We start from the raw sequence: 20,837 nt of genomic DNA, 5'->3' as shown, positions 1-20,837 counted from the left end.
TTATGATAAAGCATGATTTTGCCATGTTCTCTAAGATTCCACGAAGGAGAGCGTAAGGGCCTGGTGGCACTAAAAGAGATCCGTGTCATTCATTACTCCTGCGAGGCTGTAAGCGTGTCTCCAGGCAGCGTGTCAGACAACCCTGTGGAAAAATGAGGCCAAATACACTAAGATAACACATCCACATGTGTTTTTAGCTTGGAGGTTGGTTCTCTTCTTTTTTCAGTGTCTCATATTTGCCCATTTTCCTCTGCTTTGATTCATTTATTTCCTCAAGGCCAGTGTCCACAAATGCCACTTTTACGGCGTCTCAGGAACACTCCATGGCTCCCTGCCTCATTCTTGAGACCCTCTGTAGTTGGGCCAGGCCCTGGCCACAGGGCCCTGCGGGAGAGGGAGTGGGCAAGGCCGTCAGCGGGCCCAGCTCCCCACTGGGCAGTGAGGCAGCGGCCGGGAGGCAGAGACTGCCGTGGCTCGTGCTGATGTGGCAGCTGGGGGACTCCTTCACCTGGTCTGCTGACCTGTTTCCCAAGCATTCCTAGGTCACTGCTTTCACTTTATAAAATAAAACCAGAGTTCCTTTGGCCTGCTGACAAGAGTGGATCCTGTAAGCCTTGTGTTTCCCTTTTTGCAGAAAGCTGTTGATGAGAATGTTTGTCTTGAGCGTATTGCCTGGACGGCACACGCAGCCAGCTAGGGCCCTGCGACCCCAACCACATCTGAAGGGGAAGGGTCCTCATGGGGAGGTGGCTGGACTCTAGCCATAGCCATTCTGTGCATTTAGAGCAAACCCTCCTGGCTCCTGGAGAGAAGAGGGACAGGCACTGGGGTCAGACAGCACGCGCGCTGGGTATCCTCACTACCGTCTGTCCCTGACTGCTTGGGAGGGATCTAAGGGGCAGGGAAGCAAGAGGAGCCCCTGTCTTGCTGGTCTGTTGCCCTTATGTGTTCTCTCCCCTTCTTTGGAAGGCTGGAAGATGGTCATCCTAGGTGAGAGCAAAACTGATGAGGACTAGTACAGAACTGGCTTTTGAAATCAACTTGTGAAGAAGAGGGACCTGGTTGGGGGCAGGGGAGTGGGGACTCGCAGGCCTCCTCGTTGAGTGAGGGGCAAGCCCAGCCCCAGGGCAGTGTGTTGCAGGAGAGCGTCGACTAGCCCCAGACTCCCCAGTCCAGGGCTCTTTCCTCTAAGTGGCTCCAGCGAGGGCACCCTGCACCCAGCTTCACCCCAGGATGCTACTAAATGCCCCTCTCAGAAGTCCTTTCACCTGTTTCCTCCACCAGCTCTGACCAGTGTCATGTGGATTTTAGTGCCTGAGCTGGATAAAAACAGGATATTTAAAGTAGAATAGTGGGGTAGCTTGGGCCTTTGTTATCAGAAGTCAGTTGTAGCCTCACCACTCACTCTGTTTGAACCTCAGACTTGTAAGACATGGATAACTGTCCTGAGGCCTGCCAAAGGTGGCCGATCCAGCCGACCACGTGCCTGGAGACTGGAGTGGCTGAACAGGCTGATGAGGACCTGGCCATAAGAAAAGGCCGCTCTACCTTTGCTGCTAGCTGGCTGAGGGGACACCTGTGGACGAGGCCCACGGTTTCCTCCAAACATAACTTGGAGTCGTCTCCATCCTCAGGAGCAATGATGGCCCCAAATCCCTGTCCCATAACGGAAAGGCTGCAAATTTTTCACTTGGAATATTTAAAGCTGGAGTAATGACACGTGCACCCCTGACACCCAGCCAGGTAACCTCTCAGTGACCCCACTTTAAAATACATTCTAATTAAATGAATGAGGTGACCTAGTCTATCATGGTTTGGGCCAGTGGACTTCAGTAAGAGATCATAAAAACGTGGCTTTGGACTTGCCTGGTGGCACAGTGGTTAAGAATCTGCCTGCCAGTGCAGGGGACACAGGTTTGATCCCTGGTCTGGGAAGATCCCACATGTCGCAGAGCAACTAAGCCCGTGCGCCACAACTATTGAGCCTGCACTCCAGAGCCGGAGAGCCACAACTACTGAGCCTGCATGCCACAACTACTGAAGCCCGCATGCCTAGAGCCTGTGCTGCACAACAAGAGAAGCCACCGCAATGAGAAGCCCATGCACCGCGATGAAGAGTAGCCCCCACTCACTGCAGCTAGAGAAAGCCTGAACACAGTAATGAAGACCCAATGCAGCCAATAAATAAATAAATACAATTAAAAATTTAAAAACAACAACAACAAAAAAACAAAAAATGTGGCTTTAGTTCTCTTGCCTCTGTGCCCCTGTGTTCATTCTCCCTGGGACACCTCCATTACTGCACCCAGATTAAGACAGAGGAACAGGGTCTTCTGCAGGTTGGGTGCCCAGGGGATCCAGGAGAGCAAGGCCACACAGTTGGTTTAGTAGCAAAATGCTTGACAGCATTTGCTAAATCATAGACTGCAAGAGTCCACCAATATTGCCTTGTCTTCACAGGCAGAAATAGCCCCAGAAAGGTAGTGAGTACTGGTTTATAGTGCTATAGAAAATAGCATTAGTAATACAGTGCTCTATAGTAAGGTATATGTACTGTATATAGTATAGAGTATATATTATGCTACACAGTGTATACCATACACAACACTGTATGGTGCTACTAATTTCTTTTGAGGCTTTGCTATATACTACATACAGCAATACTAATTGTGTTACGCTATTTGGAATATGAACATCTGGGTTCAAGTCCAGGACTTGCCCCATATAAGCCGATTTCTCCTACCACCTGTCTTTACTTTTCTCAGACTGAGATCCTGCTACCTGCAGCACAGGACTGCTACCAGGATTAATGAGTGCTCTATTTACTATAGAGTTACACTCAAGTGCTAGTTATTTCTATTAGTTTGTGTTCCCCAAGAAAATGGCAGGGCTCTTTGAAAGGGCCCAGGGTTTGGCCGAGCCACCACAAGGTGGCGCTAGATGCCAAATAGTCCCACAAGCCTCCCCCTGGCCCCACTCTTTTTTTTTTTTGGTGAATGTATATTTTTATATGCAGTACATATATAGCATTTTATTTTATTATAAATTTATTTATTTATTTGTTTTATTTATTCATTGGCTGTGCTGGGTCTTTGTTGCTGCACACGGGCTTTCTCTAGGTGCTGTGAGTGGGGGCTACTCTTCATTGTGGTGCGTGGCTCCTCATTGTAGTGGCTTCTCTTGTTGTGGAGCATGGGCCCTAGGCGCGTGGGCTTCAATAGTTGCGGCACATGGACTCAGTAGTTGTGGCTCATGGGCTCTAGAGCACAGCCTCAATAGTTGTGGCGCACGGGCTTAGTTGCTCTGTGGCATGTGGAATCTTCCCAGATCAGGGATCAAACCCGTGTCCCCTGCATTGGCAGGCGGATTCTTAACCACTGCGCCACCTAGGAATTCCCATGGCCCCACTCTTAATTGCAATAAAAGCATGTCCATTTTTACTGTCTTTGAAGAGGAAGGGAAATGCTTTCAAATGTGTTTTCTAGGTCAACTTTATCTCATAAGATCAATTTTGGCCTCACTGTGGGGTTAAGAAAGCAAGGGTGCTCTTACCCAGCACTCATTCTACTTTGCCTACTGGAAGGTGATGGGCTCTGAAGGTGCCTGCAAGGCCTCACCACTCCTCATCCTCAGATGGTTTTGTGGACTTGCTTTTACATTGCCGGGGGTTAAAGCAAGAGAAGGGACCGTGGTGTGGACACTTGTTTGCCTCACACATTATTCAGTTATCTTTGACAGCCTTTGGTTCCCTATTTCACAGCTGTCAGTCAAGGGAGGGAAAATTGTGAAACAAATCATGTCTACCAAGAAAGTGTTTTCCAGGACCAAGTTTGCTGTCGGGGAGCAAATATTTAACAGAAACTTAAATAGGCTCCGCTACTGAAACCAAAAATAAAACTAGCTGTTTTTTCGCTTTTCCTTTCTGCCCTTCTACAGATGTGTGGCCTTTCATTAGATAGTGTGCAGTAGGTACCAGCTGGGCAGAGGGCCCTGTGGGGTCACTGTGGCTGGAGTACAGGGTTGGGAGGGAGGACAGTGCAGGCACATGCTGAGAGGTAGCCCCAGCCACGTCTTCACTAAGCCAGAGTAAGACAGCTAGGAAGCCAAACACAACACCAAAGGAACGAGAAACAGGAAGAAAGGCTATGGGAAACATGAGTGTGGCAACGGTTGTCATTTAGAAAGGATATTTCCACATTTTCACAGTAGAGGCGTCATATGCTCTGGTCTGGGGCAGGGCTGTGGAGATGAGGACGTGACACACAGCTCCTTTAGAGTATCTTACCAAGCACATCTAGGAAAACATCAAGACTAGAAAAAGGAGACAATTCTCAGAGCAATTATAACTATAGCTAAAAATACAGTCACCTCTAATTAGAAACAATCATAAATTAAGTTGAGACTCTCCTTTTTTCTATCAAATGAATAAAGCTTAAAAAAATTACTCCATGCTGGTAAAGAAATAGCTGTTCAGATTTGCTCAACTACAGCTGATGCTTTTTATTCTGTATACTTTTCTGAAATTTCCATGTTTTCTATAATGAGCATATATTGCTTTTACATTAAGAAAAAAAAGTAATCTAGCATGCTCAGAACTCCTTCCAAAAGCTCATAAGTTAAATGAACTAAAATCCTTGTGACAGGACTTCCTAGGTGGCGCAGTGGTTAGGAATCTGCCTGCCAATGCAGGGGACATGGATTCGAGCCCTGCTCTGGGAAGATCCCACATGCCGTGGAGCAACTGGGCCCGTGAGCCACAACTATTGAGCCCATGTGCCGCAACTATTGAAGCCCATGTGCCTAGAGCCTGTGCTCCGCAACAAGAGAAGCCACTATGATGAGGAGGCCGCGCACCACAGTGAAGAGTAGCTCCCGCTTGCATCAACTAGAGAAAGCCCGTGTACAGCAACGAAGACCCAAAGCAGCCAATAAATAAAATAAATTTATAAAAAAGCAAAAAAAGCAAAAAAAAATCCTTGTGACAAATCTGCTAGAATTACCTTTTTTAACCTTTAAGATTCTTGCCCACCAGGAGCTAGAAAACACCTCCCAGGAATAAGAGAATGGGTGTCTTAGGATGTTCTTTTTTGTTCCCAGTGCTCTGGAGTCATGGGGAGGTGCCTTGCATGGGGGATTTTCATCTGTTGGTCTGTGCCCTCCATGGCTGCTTTGAATTTGGAAATGCATATCCTTCAGTCCCTTGGGGAAATTTACTCGAATTATTTATTTATTTATTCCTCACCACTACCAACACACACACACACACACACACACACACACACACACACACACGTATGTATTTTCTCTCTTTCTGGAACTCTTAAAATGTTGAGCTTTTTTTTTTTTTTAATGTATTATTTATTTACTTTATTGGCTGTGTTGCGTCTGTTTTGTTTTTTTTAATAAATTTATTTATTTATTATTTTATTGGCTGTACTGGGTCTTTTTTTGCTGTGCGCGGGCTTTTTTCTTAGTTGCGGTGAGTGGGGGCTGCTCTTCGTTGCGGTGTGCGGGCTCCTCATTGCCGTGGCTTCTCTTGTTGCGCAGCACGGGCTCTAGGCGCATGGGCTTCAGTAGTCGCAGCACATGGGCTCAATAGTTGTGACTCAAGGGTCTAAAGCGCAGGCTCAGTAGTTGTGGTGCACGGGCTTAGTTGCTCTGTGGCATGTGGGATCTTCCTGGAGCAGGGATCAAACCCGTGTCCCTTGCACTGGCAGGCGGATTCTCAACCACTGCGCCACCTAGGAAGCCCAAAATGTTGAACTTCTTGAACTGATGCCGTAGTTTTACAATCTGTTCTCTCCTTCTCTGCCAGCTCTCTTTCTTAGTATTTTGCTTTCTAGGAGATTTAGCTCACAATCCTTTCATTGAGTTTTAAAATTTCTGCTTTCATAATTTTAATTTCCAGGAACAGTTTTTTATTCTTTCAATGTCCCTTTCTAAAATAGCAATTTAGTCTTGTTTCATGGAAGCAGCATCTTCTCTGATCTAAGGCATATACTTTTCACAGGGGCAATATTGTCCCCCAAAGGGGCAAAAATCAGTTCTTTGGGGGTTGGCAAAAAATATAAGATATACAATAATTTGTGGCCCTCCAAAACAACCGTTTTTGACAAAGTCATATTCTTTAATTTCTCTCACTAGGAAAAAATGTTTTGATTCTAATTTTTCTCCTTAGAGGTATGGTTTAGGTTTATATTTTCATCTCCCTATATAGTCTCTGTGTACTAGTCTGGATTCTCCAGAGAAACAGAACCTATGTATATAATTATATATAAATATATAATATATGTATAATTATATATATTATTATACATACATAATATATATAATTATGTATGTATAATAACATATGTATATATTATATAATTATATAACATATAAATATATAGTAATATATTTTTTCCTTAGTCAGCTTTTTATTATAATTTCGTTATTTGATTTTATCCACACAGTTAGATGTTCAAGTTCTTTATCCACTCAACCAAGTGAAGGCATTTAGTAGACAAATGAATGGATTTGGGGGTATCTGAAGGATAATGTAAACTTAGCAAAACATAAATTTCTGACATTTAGAGAGGAAAAAACAGAAGGGGGATAGAGAAATTTACAAAAAAGCAACGAGATGTGTAGTTTAAAGATGAATAAGGAGAGAGAGAGATTGGTTTACTGTAAGGGATTGGCTCACACACTGTGGAGGCTGAGAAGTCCAACATCTACAGTCATCAAGGGGGAGGCTCAGGGGAGCAGACAGTAGAGTTCCAGTCAGAATCTGACGTTTAAGTTCCAGTCTGAGTCCCAGGTCAAAGACAATCAGGCAGAGAGAAAAATTCTTTCTTAGCCTTTTATTTTATTCAGGCCTTCAACAGATTGAATGAGGCCACCCACACTGGGGAGGGCAGTCTGCTGTGCCCAGTCTACCGATTCAGACATTAACCTCATCCCGAAGCAGCCTCACAGACACACTCCGCAGTGATGCTTAACCTGTCTGGGTGTTCTGAGGCCCAGTCATCACACTCCATTTCCTATTTTTTTTCTTTCCCGTTTTGGTCTCTGCCTTTATTGTTAGGGGCTTTCTTCAGGTTTGTGGTGATTCTTGGTTTTCCATTCATATTTTAAAATGGGGAGCTCAGAATCTGCTTAGAACTCTGAGCATCAGGGAGAGCTGTCAATGTGGGCTCCTCTGTATGGCCATCTACCTGTTGCTGTATATAGCCCACATTTTGATATCTTTTGGTCCCTCCAGAAAATAATCTTCCAGTCCCTGCCCGGAAGATAACATCCTAGCTACCCGTGATCTGGGAGCCAAGCCAAGCCAGTGAGGAATGGGGAGAATCTCAGTGTTTGGCAGTAAGCTTTCTTAGTTCACTGTGAAAATCTTTCTTGTAGTACTATCTTCAGTATATCTTCAACCCCAACCTCAAGGTTGCCTGGTGTGCCTTTATCCAGAGACTTTGGTTTTTAGCCACTAGTCTTGTTGTGGGGTTGGGACATACAGTTGTCTGGCTGTGTGTACATGGGGAGGGGGTTGGGGGTATAGATGCTCTTTAATGACTTTCAACCAGTTCTCCTGTTTTCAGTACCACCTGCACCCACACTTCTAGAAATAGCTGGTACCACCAAATCCTGGGCCACAGAGCCTTTGGGAGTTCTCAGGGCGCACGGAGCTGCTCCTTGACTTTTCTCACTATGAGCTTAAGATTCAGCTTCTCATCTACAAGTCAGCTGCTATTCATCCTTCTATGTTGAAGCCTCCCAACATTTTATCATCTCTTTATGGTTCTATGCAGTAAAAAATCCTTTTGCTGTCATTTTAGTGGGGTTTCCAGAAGGAGCTGAAATCAGTCCATGTGCTTAGTCTGCACATGCAGACTAATTGGCCGGTTGGGTTGGGAAGGAAAAGGTAGCACACAGACTGGTGGACAATTTGAGCAGGAGGTAGATTGGCATGATTGCCAAGGGTAAAGGCCCTCACAGATCTGGAGGGACGGAGGCAACTCGGGAGCTGAACTGGGTGGTACGTGCTTAGAACTTAAGAAAGTTTCATTCCAGGTATTGCCTTGGCAGAGTCCAAGGTGTTGCTGAGTCAGGATCAGGTAGCTATTCAGAGATCTGCTTCAAGCCATATCCCGGAGTATGCATCAAGGACCTTAGAAATAGATGTACTTTTTTTCCGTTAACTTCATTTGTAGGATTCTTTTGTAAGAGAGAAGTTTATATATATATACTAGTATACACACACACACACACACACACACACACACACCGAGTAGCTTCTCTTAGGAAAGTGTGTGTGTGTGTGTATATATATATATATATATATACACACACACACACACAAGGAGTTTCATTAGCAGCATTTTTATAATACCAAATATTAGAAACGATCTAAACCAGGGCTCAGCAAGCGATGGCCTGTTGATCAAATCCGGTCCTCCTCTTACTTCTGTAGATGAAGTTGTACTGAAGCACAGTGCCTTCCTGTTATAACAGCAGAGACTACAGCCAGCACAGCCTAAAATATTTACTATCTGGTCTTTTAAGAAAAAGTTTGCTGACCCTTAGTCTGAATGACTAGTAGAAGAATGGTTAAGCCAACTCACGTGCATCACACAATGAAATAGAATATAGTCAATGAACACTGTATCTAGGAAAAAGGTTTTTTTTTTAACTGGTAAAAAAAACATGTAACATAAAGTTGACCATCTTAACCATTTTTAAGTGTACCGTTCAATAGTGTTAACTATATTCACGTGGTTGTGAAACAGAGCTTCACCTGGCAAAACTGAAACTCTCTTCCTATTAAATAACATTTCCCTTTCCCCAACCTGGTATTCTACTGTCTGTTTCTATGAATTTGAATACTTTCGATACTTCAGATGAGTGAAATCATACAAGTTTTATCTTTTTGTGACTGGCTTATTTCTGTTAACGTAATGTCCTCAAGCTTCATCCATGTTGTAGCATGTGACAGAATTTCCTTCCTTCTTCAGGCTGAATAAGGTTCCATTTTGTATATATTCCTTCCTTTGTTCATCCATTAATAGATGTTTGGATTGCTTCCGCCTTTTGGCTATTGTGGATAATGCTGCCATGTACATGGGTGTCAGATATTTCTGTGAGACCCTGCTTCCAGTTCTTTTGGCCGTAAACCCATAAGTAGGACGGCTGGATCATATGGTAGTTCTATTTTTGATTTTTTGAGGAACCTCAATGCTATTTTCCAGAATAGTTGTACCATTCCCCACCCCCCACTTTTTATTGAGGTATTGTTGACATACAATATTTTGTTAGTTTCAGGTGGAGAGTATAGTGATTTGACATTTCTTTGCAATACAAGTTGATCACCACGATAAGTTGAGTAACCACCTGCCACCATAAAATGTTATTACGATGTTGTAGACTATACTCCCTGTGCTGTACATTACATCTCCGTAACTTATCTCTCTTCTAACTAGCAGCTTGTACCTCTTAGTCCCATTCACCTATTTTGCCTAACCCCTTACCTGCTCCCCTCTGGCCACCACCAGTTTGTTCTCTATATCTATGAGTCTGTTTCTGTTTTGTTGTGCTTGTTTCTTTTGTTTTTTAGATTCTATGTGTAAGTATTTGTCTTTCCCTGTCTGACTTATTTCACTTAGAATAATAATTTCATCCATGTTGTCGCAAATGGCAAGATTTCATTCTTTTTATGGCTGAGTAGTATACCCTTGTATATACAGCTGACCCTTGAGCATCCCCGGGGGTTGTGGGTGCTAACCGTCTGTGCAGTTGAAAATTCATGTATAACTTTTGAGTTGGCCCTCTATATCTGCAGTTCAACCCACAGGTGAATCCACGGATTCAACCAACTGCATGTTATGTAGTTATTTATTGAAAAAAATTCAGGTATAAGTGAACCCATGCAGTTCAAACCCATGTTTTTCAAAGGTCAGCTGTATATACCTCGTCTTCTTTACCCACTCACCTGTGGTTGAACACTTCGGTTGCTTCCATATTTTGGCTATTGTAAATAATGCTGCATTGAACATAGGAGTGCATCTGTCTTTTTGAATTAGCGTTTTCATTTTTTTTTCAGATAAATACCCAGAAGTGGAATTGCTGGATCATATGATAGTTCTCTTTTTAAATTTTTGAGGAACCTCAATACTGTTTTCCATAGTGGCTGCACCAATTTACATTCCCACCAACAGTGCACATGGGTCCTTTTCTCCACATCCTTGCCAAAACTTATTTGTTGTCTTTCTGATAATAGAATAATAGACAATAACATTCTGACAGGTGTGAGGTGATATCTCCTTGTGGTTTTGATTTGCGTTTCCTTGATGACTAGTGATGTTGAGCATCTTTTCGTGTGTCTGTTGCCATCTGTATGTCTTCTTTGGAAACATTTCTATTCAGGTTCTCTGCCCATTTTTAATTGTTTTTTTTTTTTTTTATGTTGAGTCGTGTGGATATTAACCCCTTATTGAATACATTGTTTACAAATATCTTCTCCCATTCAGTAGGTTGGCTTTTTATTTTGTTAATGGTTTCCTTTGTTGTGCAACAGCTTTTTAGTTTGATGTCATCCCATTTGTTTATCTTTGTTTCTGTTTCCCTTGCCCAAGGAGACAAATCCAAAAAATATTGCCGAGACCGATGTTAAAGACCATACTGGCTATGTTTTGTTTCAGAAGTTTTGTGTTTTCAAGTCTTACATTCAAGTCTTTAATCCATTTTGAGTTTATTTTTTTATATAGTGTAAGATAGTGGTCCAGTTTCATTTCTTTTCTTTTCTTCTTTTTTTTTTTTGCATGTAGCTGTCTAGTTTTCCCAACATCAATTATTGAAGAGACCATCTCTTCCCCCCTCCTTTGTTGTAAATTAATTGTCAGTGTACATGTGGGTTTATTTCTGAGCTCTCTGTTCTGTTCCATTGATCTGTGTGTCTTTGTGCTGGTACCGTAGTTTTGATTACTATAGCTTTCTGTACTAGAGTTTGAAATCAGGGAGCAGGATATACCCAGTTTTGTTCTTCTTCCTTAAGATTATTTTGGCTATTTGGGGTCTTTGCTAGTTCCATACAAATTTTAGGATTATTTGTTCCATTTTTGTGAAAAATGTCATTGGTATATTGATAGGGATGGCATTGAATCTGTAGATTGATTTGGGTAATTTGGACATTTTAACAATATTAATTCTTCCAGTCCATGAGTACAGTATATCTTTCCATTTATTTGCATCTTTTTCAGTTTCTTTCATCAGTGTCTTATAGTTTTCCAAGTACACGTCCTTCACCTCCATGATTAAATTTATTCGTAGGTATTTTATTCTATTGGATGCAATTGTAAATGGGATTGTTTTCTTAATTTCTCTAACAGTTCATTATTAGTGTATAGAAATGCAACCAATTTCTGTACATTGATTTTGTATCCTACAGCTTTACTGAATTCATTTATTAGTTCTAATAGTTTTGTGTGTGTGTGGTCTTTAGGGGTTTCTTTTCTTTTTTTAAAATTATTTATTTATTTATTGGCTGTGTTGGGTCTTTGTTGCTGCACACAGGCTTTCTCTAGTTGTGGCGAGCGGGGGCTGCTCTTCATTGTGGTATACAGGCTCATCATTGCAGAGGCTTCTCCTGTTGCAGAGCACAGGCTCTAGGTGCTCGGGCTTCAATAGTTCTGGCTCATGGGCTCTAGAGCACAGGCTCAATAGTTGTGTCACATGGGCTTAGTTGCTCTGCAACATGTGGGATCTTCCTGGAGCATGGATTGAACCCATGTCCCCTGCACTGGCAGGCAGATTCTTAACCACTGCACCACCTAGGAAGTCCCTAGGGTTTTCTATGTATAGTATCATGCCATCTGTATAGTGACAGTTGTATTTCTTCCTTTCCAATTTGGTTTCCTTTTATCTCTTTTTCTTGTCTGATTGCTGTTGCTAGGACTTCCAATACTATGTTGAATAAAAGTGGCAAGAATGGGTACTCTTGTCTTGTTCCTGATCTTAGAGAAAAAGTTTTTAGCTTTTCACCATTGAGTATGATGTTGGCCGTAGCTTTGTATATATGGCCTTTATTATAATGAGATAGGTTCCCTCTATATCTACTTTGTTGAGAGTTTTTATCATAAGTGGGTGTTGAATTTTGTCAAATGGTTTTTCTGCATCTATTGAGATGATCATGTGATTTTTATTATTCATTTTGTTAAGGTGGGTATCGCATTGATTGATTTGTGGATACTGAACCATCCTTGCGTCTCTGGAATAAATTCCACTTGATCATGGTGTATGATTCTTTTACTCTATTGTTGAATTCAATTTGCTAATATTTTATTGAGGATTTTTGCATATATGTCCATCAGGGATTTTGGCCTGTAATATGTTTTTTGGTAGTTTCTGTGTGGTTTTGGTATCAGGGTAATGCTGGCCTCGTAGAATGAGTTTGGAAGCATTCCTTCCTCTTCAATTTTTTGAAATACAATTGGCCCTTGAACAATGTGGGAGTTAATTCACATATAACTTATAGTCAGCCCTCCATATCTGGGACTTCTCCATATTTGTGGATTTAGCCAGCCATGGGCCATGTAGTACTGTAGTATTTACTATTGAAAAATATCTTTGTATAAGTGTACCCATGCAGTTCGAACCTACATTGTTCATGGATCAACTGTAGTTTGAGAAGAATAGGTGTTAACTCTTCTTTAAAAGTTTGGTAGAATTCACCTGCAAAGCCATCTGTCCTGACCTTTGTTTTCTGGGAATTTTTAAATTACTGATTTAATTTCATTACTAGCAGTTGCTCTGTTCAGATTTTCTATTTCTTCCTGATTCAGCCTTGAAAGAGTGTATGTTTCTAGGAATTTTTCCATTTCTTCTAGATTGCACAATTTGTTGGGGGTATAATTATTTGTATTAACCTCTTATGATCCTTCATATTTCTGTGGTGTTAGTTGTAACTTCTCTTTCATTACTGGTTTTATTTATTTGAGCCCTTTCTCTTTTTTTCTTGATGAATCTAGCTAAAGGTTTACCGATTGTTTATCTTCGCAAAGAACCAGCTCTTAAGTTCATTGATCTTTTATTTTCTTTTTTAGTCTCTATTTTATTTCCTTTCTGATCTTTATTATTTCCTTCCATCTATTAACTTTGAGCTTTGTTTGTCCTCCTTTTTCTACTTCTTTTAGGTGTAAGGTTAAATTGTTTACTTGAGATTTTTCTTGTTTCCATTTGGAGATCTGTATCACTATAAAACTCCCTCTTAGAACTGCTTTTGCTGTGTCCCATAAATTTTGGAACATTTTGTTTCCATTTTCATTTGTCTCAAGGTATTTTTTAAATTTCTCTTTGATTTCTTTGTTGACCAATTGGTTGTTCAGAAGCATGTTGTTTAGCCTACATGTGTTGGAGGGGGGATTGCAGTTTTTTCCTTGTAGTTGATTTCTAGTCCCATACTAATGTGGTCAGAAAAGATGCTTGATGTGATTTCAGTCTTCTTAAATTCATTGAAACTTGTTTTGTGGCCTATCATGTTATCGGTCCTGGAGAATGTTCCATGTGCACTTGAAAAGAATGTGTATTCTATTGTTTTCTGGTAGAATGTTCTGTAGTTAGCTATTAAGTTCATCTGATCTAATGTGTCATTTAAGGCCAATGTTCCCTTATTGATTTTCTGCCTGGATGATCTATCCCTTGATGTAAGTGGGGTGTTAAAGATCCCTACTATTATTGTGTTGCTGTCTATTTCTCCCTTTATGTCTGTTAATATTTGCTTTATGTATTTAGGTGCTCCTATGTTGGGTGCATAGATATTTACAAGTGTTATAGGGTCTTATTGATCCTTTTTATCATTTTGCATGCCCCCTTTTTCTCTTGTGAAAGTCCTTGTTTTAAAGTTTATTTGTCTGCTGTAAGTATTGCTACCCCAGCTTTCTTTTTGTTTCTATTTGCATGGAATATCTTTTTCCTTCCATTCATTTTCAATCTTTGTGTGAAATCTGGAGTGAGTCTCTTATAGACAGCATGTATGTGGGTCTTGTTTTTTATTCATTTAGCGATGGATGTCTTTTGATTGTAACATTTAGTCCATTTACATTTAAAGCTGTTATTGATAGATATGCACTTATTGTCATTTTAGTAATTGTTTTAGGATTGTTTTTCTAATTCTATTTTGTTCCCTTCTTCTTCTTTTGCTTTCTTTCCTTGTGATTTAATGACTATCTTTAGTGGTATGTTTGGATTCATTTCTTTTTTCCTACATGTGTATCTGTTATGGATTTTTGGTTTGTGGTTACCATGAGGTTCATATATAACAACCTATGTACACAGCAGTCTATTTTAAGTTGGTGGTTGCTTAAGTTTGAGTGCATCCTAAAAGTGCTACATTTTTACTACCCTCCCCACCACATTTTATATTTGATGTCATATTTATATCTTTTTATTTTGTGTATCACTTAACTGATTATTTTAGATATGATGATTTTACTACCTTTGTCCTTTAACCTTCATACTAACTTTTGGTGGTTGACCCACTACCTTTTCTATATGTTTGCCTTTACCAGTTAGATTTCTTTCTTTCATAATTTTCTGGTTTCTAGTTTTGGCCCTTCTTTTCTGTTTAAAGTCCCTTTAACATTTTTTTGTAAGACTGGTTTAGTGGTGATGAACTCCTTTGGCTTTTGCTCATCTGGGAAACTCTGAATCTCTTCCTCAAATCTGAATCATAACTTTGTCAGATAGAGTATTTTGGTTGTAGGTTTTGCCTTTTAGCACTTTGAATATATCATTCTAGTCCCTTCTGGCCTATAAAGTCTCTGCTGAAAAATTAGCTGATAGTCTTTTGGTATTCCCTTGTATGTTACTAGTTGTTTTTCTCTTACTGCTTTTAAGATTCTCTCTTTAACCTTTGACATTTTAATTATGTCTTGGTGTGGGTCTTTCAGTTCATTTTGTTTGGGACTTGCTGTGATTCCTAGACTTAAATGTGTTTCCTTCCCCAGTTTAGAGGAATTTTCAGCCATTATTTCTTCAAATAGCTTTTCTGTCCCTTTCTCAATCTCTCTCATCTGCTTCTGGGATCCCTATAATGTGAACATTAGTATGCTTGGTGTTTTCCCATAGGTCCCTTAAACTATCCTTATTTTTAAAAAGTCTTTTTTCCTTTTACTATTTCAATTGGGTGATTTCCACTACCCTGTCTTCCGGATTGCTGATTCATTCTTCTGCATCCTCTAAAACTGCTGTTAATTCCCTCTGGTGTGTTTTTCATTTCAGTTATTATATTCTTCAGTTCTGATTAGTTTTTTATTTTTATATTTTTATCTCTTTGTTGAAGTTCTCACTGAGTTCATCCATTCCTCCCCGATTTGGTGAGCATATTTATGACTATTATTTTGAACTCTTTGTCTAGTAAATTGTTTAATCTCTGTTTCATTTAGTTCTTTTTCTGAGGTTTTGTCTATTCTTTCTTTTAGAAGGCATTTTTCATCTCATTTTGCCTAACTTTCTGTGTTTGTTTCTATGTATCAGGTATATCAACTACATCTCCTGGTCTTTAATGAGTGGCTTTACATAGAAAGTGCCATGTGGAGCTCAGTGGCACAACCCCTCCCCACCCCTGCCCCTGCACCCCTGGTTGCCAGAGTTAGGTGCTCCAGTGGTATTCCCTGTGTGCGCTGCATGCGCACTCCTGTTGTGGTTGGGCCACAATTGATGTGGGTGTGCTAGTGTTCAGGGCCGGCCCCTGGAGCAGAAGCCACCTTGGAGGGGCCTGGTTTCAGCTGGGGCCACCACCAGATGGGGTGGGGTGGGAGCTGCTTTGGGTGGGACTGGTCCTCAGGGGATCACTGTGGTGAGGTGCATGGTTTAGCTAAGCTGATGGAGAGTGATAGATATGGTACCTGCCAGCACTGAGCCAGCTAGGTGGAAGAACAGTTTTTAAAAAATGGTGCCTGCCAGTACTTCCATCCCCAGAGAAAGTTCCACCAGATCCCTGCCTCTGCAGCACACACCCTAAAATCAGTCAATTAATCTTTTTCTTGTATGACCCAGGTGGTTTTCAAGCTGCTGTCTCTGCACTGAGCCATAAAGCAAGTGAGTTTGTGCACGAGTCTTTCAGGAGTAGAGTATCAATTTCCCCCAGCCCTCTGCTCTCCCAGATGTAAGCCCTGCTGGTTTTCAAAGCCAGACATTACGGGGGCTCATCTTTCCAGGGTAGGTCCCCGAGGCTGAGCAGCCCAGTGTTGGGCTCGAACCCCTAGCTCCTCAAGAAGGACCTCCATGGTTGTGATATCCCTCCCGCTTGTGGGTTGCTGCACCAGGGATGTGGGTTCTGACTAGACTAGACTGCATCTCTGCTCCACTTACCCATCTCTCCGTGGCCTTTCTTTATATCCTTAGTCACAGGAAATCTGTTCTGCTCGTCTTTGGGTCATTCTCAGAGGTAGTTGTTGTTGTTGTTGTTTTAATTATTTATTTTTGACTGCACTGGGTCTTTGTTGCTGCTCATGGGCTTTCTCTAGTTGCAGCGAGTGGGGGCTTCTCTTGCTGCAGAGCATGGGCTCTAGGCACTCAGGCTTCAGTGTTGTGGCTCGCAGGCTCTAGAGCGTAGGCTTGGTAGTTGTGGTGCACAGGCTTAGTTGCTCTGCAGCATGTGGGATCTTCCTGGACTGGGGATTGAACCCGTGTCCCCTGCATTGACAGGCAATTCTTAAGCACTGTGCCACCAGGGAAGTCCTGAGATAGTTGTTTTGTATGTAGCTATAGTTTGGGTGTGTCCACGGGAGGAGGTGAGCCCATGATCTTCCTACTCTGCCATATTGATCTAGAACTCAGTAGTTGAACCATTTTACAATGCCACCAACTGGAACAAGGATTCCAATTTCTCCACACCCTTAGTAACACTTGTTATTTTGTGTATTTTGTGTGTGTGTGTTTGTGTGTATTTTTGATAGTAACCATCCTAATGGGTGTAAGGTGATATTGTGATTTTGATTTATATTTCTCTGATGACTGGTAAAGTTGAATATTTTTTCTTATCCTTATTGGCCATTTATATATCACTTTTGGAAAAATGTCTCTTCTAGTCTTTTGCCCATTTTTAATTGGGTTATTTGATTTTTTGTTGTTGAGTTATAGGAGTTCTTTGTATATTCTAGCACCCCCTTTGGCTGGAATCCCTTCTTGCTTTTACAGTGGCCTGGGTGTTGTAGCTTCTCAGCTGTGCTCTAGAGTTCTCATGGAGGGATTCTGGTCTGTATATTGTGGTTAATTAGGTGTCTCTCTGGGGGAAGGAGGGCCTGCAGATTCCTAGTCTGCTGTCTTGCTGATGTGACTCTCATAGGAAAATGTTTTTAGGATTTTAATAGAATGTTCCTGTTGTAATGTTAAGTTAAAAAAAGAAAATCCAAATATAAAATTATACAGTCTGTTCTGAACTATGTAAAAATGTTCATAGAAAAAATACTGGTAAGAAATTTAGTACTGGGACTTCCCTGGTGGTGCAGTGGATAAGACCCCATGCTCTGAATGCAGGGGGGCTGGGTTTGATCCCTGATCAAGGAACTAGATCCCACATGCATGCTGCAGCTAAGAGTTTGCATGCCACTACCGAGGAGCCCACAAGCCACAACTAAGGAGCCCATGTGCTGCAACTAAGGAGCCCACCTGCCACAACTAAGACCCAGCACAACCAAATAAAAATAAATATTTTAAAAAAGAAATTTAGTACCATAAAATGTTACTACTTTTCTGTACTCTAAATATTTTACAACAAATGCAAGTCCTTTTATAATCAGGGAGGGGAGGAATGCAATTAAATAAAACAACCAGGAGTTCAGAGGTAGATCTAGGGATCAGATTAGGAAAGGAGCCTTTGGTATTCAGCAATCCAAAGAGCAGAGAAATAGTGCTCTGAGGGCATACAAAGTAGAGTTAGAAAAAAAGAACAGAATGGTGCAAAAACTAAGAGGAAATGAGTAGAAGTCAAGCTTCCACATTTGGGACAGAGAAGTAGGCAGAATAGAAGTGACCTTCTAAATCAGCCAAAATGTCTGAGGAGTTGACACTGGAACATCCCCGCTAGAGGCATACTTTGTAGGGGAAGACGTCTTCCCACTGTGATGTGGTCTATGCCCTTTAAACATAAGTATTGGCACAAGGCAAAGGAACCCATGGGGGAAGAGAAAGGGGAAGTACCAGGAATTTCAGTCCTTCATGTAGTGAGAATCCAAAGGTGCCCAACTCAAGGAAATTCCCCAAAGTAGGGTGACCAGCCATGCCAGTTTGCCAGGACTGTCCTGGTTTTAGCATCACAGCCCTGCATCACAGGACCCTCAGTACCAGGTAACCTAGGCAATTAATTATCCTACAAGCCATGGTCTTACACACGCATGCACATGCACACACACGCAGGGATACCTAGCTTTGGCAGGCCTTTGAGGTAACTGAGAGTGAATTCATCTTTTACTAGACACATACCCAGTGGACAGTTTGCTGGGGAACCCCGTTAATGAATGAGTACTTTTATGCAAAACAGATAAAGGTCCTGCTCTGGGCAAAGGCAGCCAGCATGTAGCTTGGTGTAGCACTCTTGTGTAGAAGGTCCCCTCCAGCAGACAGAGCCCTTCGCCAGGCAAGCAGAGCAGTGGCTGGTTTCCAGGTCCCCATCACCTTAGCAGGTATTTCCATATGGTGCACAAACCACACAACCATTGGTGGCAGGCCTGCCACTCAGACTGCAAAGGATTTGTCTTGTGTCCCAGATGTCTCTAACATCAGCAATGCCAGGAAAAAGGAAACACTTTCATATTCACTGAACTATATATATTTTTTGCCTAGGGACTGTGTCTGCCATGTGTGTAAAATCCAAAATAAACACTGAATTTTTAAAAAATTTTCACACATAGAATAAGGACCTACTGGAAGTAGATGAAAAGGAAATAAAAAGACATCCTGAGGGGAAATGCTGTAGCCAAGGATAAGACTGGAGGTGATACTCAGCCCTTTGATCTGTTTCTCTGATTCCAAGGAGGAGGAACCCACCCACAGGCACGAGCACAGAGACTGCCTGTTTCTTTATAGCAGGCCCTTGACTCGGTCAGTGCTGTGAAGGTCACATTGTCAGAACTTCACTACATCTCACTCCTTTCATGCCTCTGATAAAATGTACGATTAGGCTTTAAGAACATTTTTTCTGTCTCTTCTGTATTTTCCATCTTTTTGTCTCTTGGAATGACACTCTGGGTCATTTCTTCACACCTGTCTTCCAGTTCTCTAATTCCTTCTTCAGTTATATTTCTTTTGCCGAAAAGCTTCCGTTGAGGTTAGTATGTAGGTATGTATTTTGCTTATTGCATTTTTTTTGTTAGAAGTTCTCCTTTGTTCTGGGAAGACTACATCACATGATGGTGTTTCCTGTTCCCAAAGATATCAACAAAACTGCCTTGTTAATTTGCCTTGTTGAATTATTTCAGCCTTATATTGAAGGTTCCTTCCTTCAAGAAGTATTTGCATTTGCTTCTGCGAGGTGTATAGAGGCACCAAGAGTCTCAAAACACCTTCAACCAAATTTAAGGATTGATACTCCCTGAGCCAGACAATTAGCAGTGTCTACATATGAAGCAATGAACCAAGGAATTGAGAGAAACACAGACACATTTAATACAGAAGATGGGCGCACACTGAGCCAGAGGCTACTTCTGGGGTTGCAGACCCTAGGACGCACTTCGTTTCTTCTATGTAGCGTCAACAGTTGTGTCAACAAGAGCAGGGAGAATGGTGACCTCCCAGGAGAATACAGACACGGTGCGAGCCTGCCAGAAAGCAGCCAAACCACCCCAAACAGCAGGAGAACACTGTCAACAGAGGAAAATTGTTGGGGCCCCAAACGCTCCCCTGATGGGTTAGAGCTCCTAGTGAGCCCTCCAGGCTTGTTGTGTAGAAATATCAGCATCATTATGTGCTATGCACGTCTCAGATATGCCAATCCACTGAAGAAAGGCGTTCGTAAGTTGGGGGTTGGAGGCTTAGGTTTGGGACTTTTTTTGTTCTAAATGTTGTGTCATCATGGAAGGATCACTTCCTCTCTCTGGGCCTTGGTTTCTCCAGCTGTGAAATAACAGCATTGTGTTTGATCAGTGTTTCCTGGTTTTTTATGGTCACAACAAATCCCCTCAGGATCTTGTTAAGCTGTGGGTTTTGATTCAGAGTCTGGGATGGGCTCTGAGATTCCATTTCTATCCAAGAAGCTCCCAGGTGATTCTGGTACTCCTGATCCATGGCCCACAGTTTGAGCAGAAACTGTTAACACAAGCTCCCCTCGTAGGCGGCTCTAGGCAAATAGGGACGTTTTGGACACCCCGCCCCCCCCCCACCAACCGGATGATTCTGTCTCATATTTCAGGGCTGGGTCCAGGGTCACCTTCTCCAGGAAACCTTTCTTGGGATGTCTGTCAGCAGTGCCTTTGCCCAGCAGTCTGAGTGCCGGGGCCCCAGGCACTGTGACATCTCCCTGACGGCAACACCCTGCTTGGCACAGCTGAAACTCAATTAACGTTTCAGGTATACATGAACGGAAGGACAAAATAAATTTAACGGTGGGGTAAGGCGATTGAGGGGCAGGTGACTCAGCATTTTCCTGACCAGGACTTAAGGCCAGGTGTCTGTTTACACTCTCAGGATTGCAGATATCCACTTGGCTCCTGTCATGAGCTGAATTTTGTCCCCCGCCCCACCCCGGTTCCTACACTGAAGCCCTAGCCCTTGATATGACTGTATTTGGAGCTGAGGCCTTTAAGGGGCTAAATATGGTTAAATGAGGTCATAAGGTAGGGCTTAATCCAATAGGACTGGTGTCCTTG

The 20,837-nt window shown here is 42.0% G+C and overlaps 1 protein-coding gene across 3 annotated transcripts in view; it reads left to right on the top strand.

Annotated features, from left to right (window-relative positions):
* Positions 1–20,398, top strand: part of METTL6 (methyltransferase 6, tRNA N3-cytidine) — a 35,342-nt gene extending 14,944 nt beyond the window's left edge. The window contains exon 7 of one of the 3 annotated variants that reach the window (XM_057737834.1): positions 20,381–20,398. The gene's annotated coding sequence lies outside the window, so the exon portion shown is untranslated. Of the gene's footprint in view, positions 1–35; positions 1,284–1,421; positions 2,483–20,380 lie in introns of those variants that run through there. The other 2 variants (XM_057737832.1, XM_057737833.1) reach the window with 2 other exon arrangements.
* Positions 20,399–20,837: the final 439 nt, after the last annotated feature.

Source organism: Hippopotamus amphibius, chromosome 6 (genome assembly GCF_030028045.1).
Source record: "Hippopotamus amphibius kiboko isolate mHipAmp2 chromosome 6, mHipAmp2.hap2, whole genome shotgun sequence".
NCBI classification, from domain to species: Eukaryota; Metazoa; Chordata; class Mammalia; order Artiodactyla; family Hippopotamidae; genus Hippopotamus; species Hippopotamus amphibius.
This window is presented reverse-complemented; position numbering and strand designations above follow the sequence as displayed.